The 7833-nt window shown below is 46.8% G+C and overlaps 1 long non-coding RNA gene and 1 pseudogene across 1 annotated transcript in view; one reads left to right on the plus strand and one right to left on the minus strand.

Annotated features, from left to right (window-relative positions):
- Window positions 1-1219: 1219 nt before the first annotated feature.
- The window catches only part of LOC125617972, a 28388-nt gene continuing 21774 nt past the window's right edge, over window positions 1220-7833 (minus strand). Inside the window, exon 3 of the long non-coding RNA XR_007349107.1 lies at window positions 1220-1354. This is a non-coding gene — a long non-coding RNA (uncharacterized LOC125617972). The remainder of the gene's footprint in view (window positions 1355-7833) is intronic.
- On the plus strand, window positions 4633-6795 carry LOC125617971 (annotated as a pseudogene).

Consider the following 7833-nt stretch of genomic DNA (forward strand, 5'->3'; position numbering starts at 1 on the left):
GTCCTATAGGTGATTTTTATCTTTGTTTTTTTTCCTGCAATGATCACGAGTGCTGTCATATTCAGGAAAACAATTATTTTTGGAAAGATAGTAGTCAGTACTAGGAGATTTGTTGCTCATTTTGATCCCAGACTCAGAGAAAGTCTTGGCTGCTGATCTTCACAGCACCAGCTCTCCACTTCAGCAGGAATCACAATAGTGGATTTTTAAAATTTTTAATTGTTTATTTATTGTTATTGGGGATAGAAACCAGAGGCACTCTACCACAAAACTGCATCCCCATCCTTTTTTTCATTTTCTGAGTTAGGGTCTTGCTTAGTTGCCCAGGCTGACCTCCAACTTGCAATCCTCCTCACTGAGTCACAGATATTATAGGTGTGTGCCACTGCACCCCACAATGACAGTCTATTCTTGATATAGAAGCCAGACCTGTGGCAGGTTTGCCTATTACCTCTTTGCAACAAGACACTATACTGATGGCCACTTGCATGGAGATCCCAGCTGGGAGGAGTATGGGTGGAATGTGTGACAACAGCAGCTTGAGGGACAGAGGCTCAGAGTGGTGCAGAGGAAGGCGAGTAATTGGGACAGGAAGGAAATTTGGAAGGAAATGGCCATTGAGGTGGACTTTGAAGAATGGATAATGTATGAAGAGAGAAATAAAGAATTAACTACCATTTGTTAACCATGCAGAAGTCAGGCATTTTATAGTATAAGAGATTAGTTAATTTTCACGGAATCTTCTGGGATGGGTTTTTAAAATTATTATTATTATCTTTTTTTACAGGTGAAGAAACCCAGGATCAGAGAGACAACTGCTGGTGATAGGCTTCAGAATCGGGATTGTCATGGTCAAGATATTGACTTCCTCTCTGCATCCAGGGAAGGCAGCGTGAGCAAGGGCAGGAAGTGAGGAAAACTACAGGGCTTTATGGAAGAATACACATTCGGAGAAGTTAGGATTCCTCCAACGTCTTCTATACACAGGGGAGAGAGGACCCCAAACACCAGAGCAAATTCTCGACTTCTTCCCTCTCCAGCTCTATCACAGCACAGCAGAGGCCACTAAAATGCTTTACCTGAAATGGCCACGAGGTGGCAGCAGAAACATCACCCTGTCTCAGTACAGAAGGGCTGCTCTTTTCTGAAGGAAAAGCAAACACAAAGAGTCCCTGTCCTGGAACCATTTCTCTCCCCAGCTCTTTCCTGTTACTTTCCCATTTGCTCTGAGTAACACTGTAGGCTCAAAGGAATTCATCATTCCAGAGGCCTGGTGGAGATCTGTGTGAAGCTGAGTCCTCTGAGAAGCAGACCTGAGAGTGGACAAGTGGCATGGCTTTCAGTGAGGGAAACACTGTGAGAGAACAGAGGGAGGGGGCCCAGTTAGACCCAGGGCTGTCAGGCATGATGTGTGTCTGACCCTTAGAGAGCTAGATGGGGGTGGCAGGGAGGGGAGATTGGATAAATTGCAGTACAGCCTAAGAAAGGGTTTGTGAGACCTTTAGGGAAACAAAATAGGCCACCAGGGAGGTCCTGTGTCTCCCGGGGACAGGCTTGTCCAACTTCATTATTCTAGCTGATTCTGTCTGGACTGGGAGAGAATCCCTGAGAAGTTTGGACCCACATGAATGCTCTTGGTCAATGACTCGCCCTGTAGCCGGCAGTCTGTGAAGCCCATCCTCATGGCCCCCTTGCCCTCCTTTGGAGAAGGAGCATCCTCCATCCTCAGGACTCTTTACTAAGTGCTATGTCTGCTCCAACCTCGGGGAGAGATAATTCACCCCTCACCTCTCACCTCCTGTGCTGATCTCACACCCTTCTCCCAATCCTTCCCCAGTGACCTGTTCATAGTGTCCTCCCACCCCTGAATGGGACTCTGTTCCTGCTCTCATGGATGAATCCAGATACACTCTCCCACCAAACAAATCCTAGGTCTGTCTTGCCTTTGCCTTTGACTTCTTCACGCTTAATAGTCCTAAACCACGAAGGGATAATGGGATTACCTGGCTGTTGGCTTCAGCCCCAGGTACCAGCCTGCCCTGGCAGGAAGCTAATTGGCTGTCATCAGGTCCTATCTCTTTTCTGGGGTTTCTGTTTCTCAGGTGGCCCTCCCCTGACACCAGAGTCAGCAGTGTGGGGGTGGTCTCAGCCAAGGCCAAGCTATGTCATTGGGCACTTGATGCTTGGCCAAAAGGCCCAAAGGCTCAGGTAGCTGTTGGGCATCAGGAAGAAGACATGGGCACTTGTCTGTTGAAAGTAGAAGTTTGGTGAAAAGAATGTTAAGAGATGAGAATGCTGGGTGTCTGGCATGTTCTGGGGACTGACAGTTCTCTAGCCTCCTTTGGGCCTCTGGGAGGTTCTTGAGGCTGGAAGATTTGAGAAGGGGTTGGTGCTGCTCCATGTGGGGCTCTTGGACTTGGTTCCTCCCCCTCTTGCTGGTCCTCAGCTGTGGGTGACTCTCTAGGCCACTACTTGAAAGGAAAACATGGGAAAATCAAGGATTTCCCAAGAGCACATCTGGGTCAGATGACATTACAAATCCAAAGTTCCCATTGGAAACAAAAGGATTGCTCTGAAAGGATGGAGCCAAGCCCTGGGGGGGAGAGCAGCAGAGAGAAGCCTGGCAGTCCACCAGGATTACAGTCACTTAAACCTTGGATGCCAAGCACAAAGCTGAGGGCTTGCCTGGGATTTCCTCTTTTCCCTCTAGGATCAGGGAAAGGGAGGAAGGTGCAGTGGGGTCGTGGAGTAGAAGGAGGTTGCCTCTAGCTGGCCAGTGGGCCTTCCAGACTGTACCTCGTCCAGTATTCAGGGTGTCTGCAGCCTGGAGTGGGGCCCTGGTAAGGGGTGGGACATGAGGCACACCAAGTGTCCTTCTGACTCTCTGCTTAACGTGTTTGTTCTGTTGTTGGAAATAACTATCGGAAAAAAAAAATATTCTAAATCTCTGCACCTACCTGGCAGATGATAGAACATTTCTGCCATAGCATTTCCCACCCAGCAACCTTTTCTGAGTCTTGCAAAGTAAGGGTATTTTGTGGGTGAATGTTACTAGATTGTCAGAACACCTAGTACAGTGCATGTAAAGAGAAGCTTTAGTTGGACCCAGGGGCACACCCCTGTAATCTCAGCAGCTTGGGAGGCTGAGGCAGAAGGATTGCAGTTCAAAGCCAGCCTCAGTAAAAGTGAGGCACTAAGCAATTCAGTGAGACCCTGTCTCTAAATAAAATATAAAATAGGGCTGGGGATGTGAGTCGGTGATTCAGTGCTCCTGAGTTCAATCCTGGGTACTCCCCCCTCCCCCGTCGAGACAGAGAGAGAGAGAGAGAGAGAGAGAGAGAGAGAGAAGTACTGCCATCTCACTGGCCCTCAAAGCCATTCTCTTGCCTACCCAATCCTAGGGGCTCCTCTGTTGGGAAGGGCCTCTCTTCCCCTTCCCTGAACTCCTACCCATTTGATATGGTGTGTTTACACTCTGTGCCCTTTAGATGCTGACTGTTGAGAGCCACAGCCAAAGGGGCCCCAGCAAACTTCCAGCTGCCGGCTGATGATTGGCTCACAGCGGCCCCAGCAACATCTAGCTGATTGGCTCCTCGGCCCCAGCAACATCTAGCTGATTGGCTCCTCTGCGGTGATGCTCATTGGACTGTTTCCCTGCCCTTTCAGACCACGGAGCTGCTCATTGGGGGACTTTTTTGGCTCCGCCCACGTGACCCAGCCAATCGGCCTCAAGAGCAGGAGGATTGTGGAAGGTGGAAAGAGGCTTGTGTGGGAGAGAGAGGCTTGTGGAAAGCCGGTGGTGGCAGTTGAGGTTCTGAGGATTTTTCCTGAGAGGCTGTTTTGTTTGGCGTGTGTGGTTCTAAAAATAAAGTTAGTTTCTTTTGACAAGTGGCTCCTGATTGTGCCCAGCCAGACTGCGGCAGCTGACCTTTGTGGTTTGCTATTGGGCTTTGTCCCATTTCTCTTAGAAATCCGTGAGCTCCCCAGTGTTGCAGCAGAGCTTTGGCTTCATTCCCCAAACAGAGCAGAGCATTTGCTTTCCAGCGGGCACAGAGAGGCACAGTCAGCACCCAACTCCCGGGTGGATACCTTGGCACCATGGATGAGATGGGAGAGACACACACTCCTGGTTGGGAAATGCTCTGGGGAAGCTTGGCTTAGGACAGTGCCAGCTGTCCTCTGGACCCTGCAGCCCTTCTGTGGCCAGCTCAGTGCTGTCAGTGGAAAGCACAGATGACATCAGTGTGGTAAGGTTACTGTAGAGAAAAGGGAAGGCCAGGAGGGTGTACTGATTGCTAGTGCTCCCTTTGCACTTGAGACTAGATGGACTCAGGAAAGGAACTTTGTAAGGGCAGCAGCTCAGGAGGGGAAAAGAGTGGGGTAAAGGGACAGCAATGGTTGGGATCTGTTTCTTTTGTATACTTGAGAGAGGACGGTGCTGGTTCAGAAATCTGGAGGATGATTGGGACTGTACCCCCAGTCTGCGGCCCTCTTGGCCACTTCAGGAAGCTAATGGGGATGCATCTCTTTAACCACAAATGCACATCAAGGTTAAGCTCTCTTCTCTCTCCATTTTGTCCTAGAGACTGACTTGAGGCAGGAAAGACTTTCTGCTCATCAGTTTGTCATTGGAGGCTCTAGGGCTGTGTCTGCCTGTCTTCTCTGTGTCCATCCTAGGTGGAATGCGTAGATGTGGGCCTGGTTCTCCAAGTTCTGGAAAGCTTGAAAGATCCTCTGCACAACTCCAGAGGAGGTGGTAGGGAGTGGCCTGTGTTCTGGGAAGAGCTAACCTTGCTAGGTCAGGCTACAGCACAAATCTCCAACCCTGATCCTGTCCTTAGACCTTTGATCCTAGTTCCTGCCTACCCTAGCTATCAGCCCACAATTACTACACTGTCCTGAGACATTAGCTGCCCTGTCACACTCACTCTCTAATCTGTAGAACTGCTGCAAGTTCCCAGAGATAGGTAGTAGTAGCCTCCCCCTAGTCCAGGAACCTGTGTCTGCAAATATGCCTGTGTCTGGGGAGGGCCCCCATACACTCCAGTGCTGTGTTGGACAGGGGAGAAGCAGGGGAAGAAGGGCTGGAGTGAGAGGGGAGTCAGCAGCTCTGAGCATGGACAGACACAACTGGTAACCCAGGGAGTTGGGCTAGATGAATGCACTGGCCTCTTTTCTATGAGGGCCACCCAGCTGAGGACCTGAGGCACCATCTCTTAAGCCTGGGCCTGGGAAGAGCCATTTTTGAGGATCCCAGTCAGTGAAGTGTCATGTTAGAGTCTCTTTCCCTCCCATGGGCCTCCAAACTGTCACCTGCTCTTCATACTTAAGGTAGGATTTCCCATCGGGCTCTCTTCTCTGCTTCTCCCAGGGTGGTCTGGCCAATGTCCTTCTGACAGCAGCTCTTAAAATGCCCTGTATTGAGGCCCATCAGCAGAGGCATGGACATATTGTCCATCACAAGAACTGCCCAAATGGAGCTCCTGGGACCTGCATTTTCCCTGAGCTTGGGGCTTTGTGGGTGGTTCATAAACATTCTCTGAATGAAGGAACTGTATTCATGGCAATGGGGCCCCCATTGCTTGTTTCACCCCATCTTGTCCAGAGCTAGTGCTGCCCAGATGGGCCACAAAAGAATAGACCACCCTGGGCCCTGTCCCCTGGGTAGGGGGGAGAGGAATCCACTCATACCATCTTTCCTGGCTGTCTGGTACTTGGGACACAGCTTGGACCACTGGACATCAAAGAACCCATAACCTAGGAGAACTCTCCCATTTCTCTGTGCCCAGAGAACTGATTGGGGCTGACATTGGGGCAGGAATAGGTGATGGCTTCTACCTTCTCTCTCCACATTGCCCTCTGAGGTGGGAAAGCCTGAGAGCTTTGAAGTTATGGAGGCCATTTTTGCAGCTCTGACCTCCGGTCCCAATGCCATGAAGCAATGTGTAGTGTGGATGGGCACATAGTGAAGCTGGTTGCATAACTTCAGGTCATTAGGGCTTGTTTGCTTGGGCAAGCTGGCAATCTCACGATCTGTAGTGGCTGATGTGAGCAGGAATAGAAGAAGGCTTTTTGACCTACAATTTCTATATCATGCAACTTTTCTACTTAAATACTACAATATAGCTTTTTCTTTTTGACCTTTGTTACATCGCACCGAGGCTGCAAGGCAGTAAGTACTGAAGGAAGAAAGAGAGCCAAGAGGCCAGGTAGCGAGTGAGCGTTTAAGAGATGTCCGAGCTCATCCACCTCTGAGCATCCCGATAGTTCATTTAAAGTCCCCTGCCCTCAGCGTGGTGGTTTCCACCAAAATGAATCTTTTCAATTTGGACCGTTTTCGCTTTGAGAAAAGGAGTAAGATTGAGGAAGCTCCCGAAGCAACCCCCCAGCCCTCCTAGCCCGGCCCTTCTTCACCAGTTTTTCTTAGTGCTGAAGAGGAGAATGCTGAAGGGGAAGTTAGCAGGGCAAACACCCCTGATTCAGATATAACTGAAAAAAACAGAAGATTCTAATGTTCCAGACACTCCAGATAATGAAAGGAAAGCAAGTATATTGTATTGCAAGAATCAAAGAGGAATACAGTATATTGATTTGTCTTCTGATAGTGAAGATGTTGTTTCCCCAAATTGCTCCAGTACCATTCAAGAGAAAAAATTCAACAAAGACACAGTGTACGCTGCCTGATAGATCCATTGTATGTGCATATGTAAGAGATGTAAGAGATTTTTTAAGGAAAAGATAATTAATTTGAAATATTTTGGTGTATTCCTGCCTCCCCCCTTTTTTTGACCTTTCTCCACTGTACCACAGAAGTACATTTCCAGCCTTATGGTTTGTTCTTCAATCTATGGATTGAACTTTAACATATTTATTATGTGCATTCTATGAGCTAGGTACTATTTTGTGGTTAAGAATACAGTAATGAACAAACCAGCCCCAAACCCCTTCCCTCTTGAAGTTTATATTATACTCAGAAAGATAAATAAAACATAGTATGTCAAAAAATAAATATGAATAACAAAAGGGAAAAAAATAAATACTACAATATAATATCTTGTAGTCATATGGTTAATCACCTCAATCAATGTTTTATTTCAAAATGAAACCTAGACTCCTTAGCCATCGCCTCCATTACATGGATATATATGGATATACTTCTTATTTATCTATTCATCAGTAAATGGGCAATTTCATTGTTTTTATTTTTGGCTCTTATAAATAATGCCATTATGAATATTCTTATGCAAGTTGTGAATATGTATATATATTTGTTTTCAATTCTCTGGGGTATATAAGTAGGAGTGGAATTTGTGGCTCATGAGTAATATCTTGACATAGAGAATGGAGTGCAAAGACAGTTGAGAAGACAGAATATGTTTAGAAATGAGTAGTAGTTAGTGCTTCACAGCTTTGTGGCTAAGATCAAGTACAGAAATTGGGAGGAGTACAGTCTGATGAAGGTGTAAGTTATACCAAGCAGGAAGTGAGAATTAAGGCTGGAAGAGAACATTCAGAGTACAATCATGAATCACTTTGAATACTGAAATGAAGGAAACTGGATCTAAATGAAACATTAACAATTGCAACTTACACTGTGTAGAGTACTCTACTGATCTTAATACACGATTTCATATTTGAAGCAATCTTCCAAAATGAATAGTATTATCTCCATTTTACAGATGAGAACATTGAAGCTCACGAACAAATTTTTCAAAGTTATCTCTATCTCAGTAGATTTCAGAATACAGATCTCAGCCTAATAACTTCTTTTTTTCTTTTTCCCTTCTACAATATTTTCTACATTGTTGAGCTCACATCATTATACACAATCAT

The sequence above is a fragment of the Marmota marmota genome, unplaced genomic scaffold (genome assembly GCF_001458135.2).
Source record: "Marmota marmota marmota unplaced genomic scaffold, marMar, whole genome shotgun sequence".
NCBI lineage: Eukaryota > Metazoa > Chordata > Mammalia > Rodentia > Sciuridae > Marmota > Marmota marmota.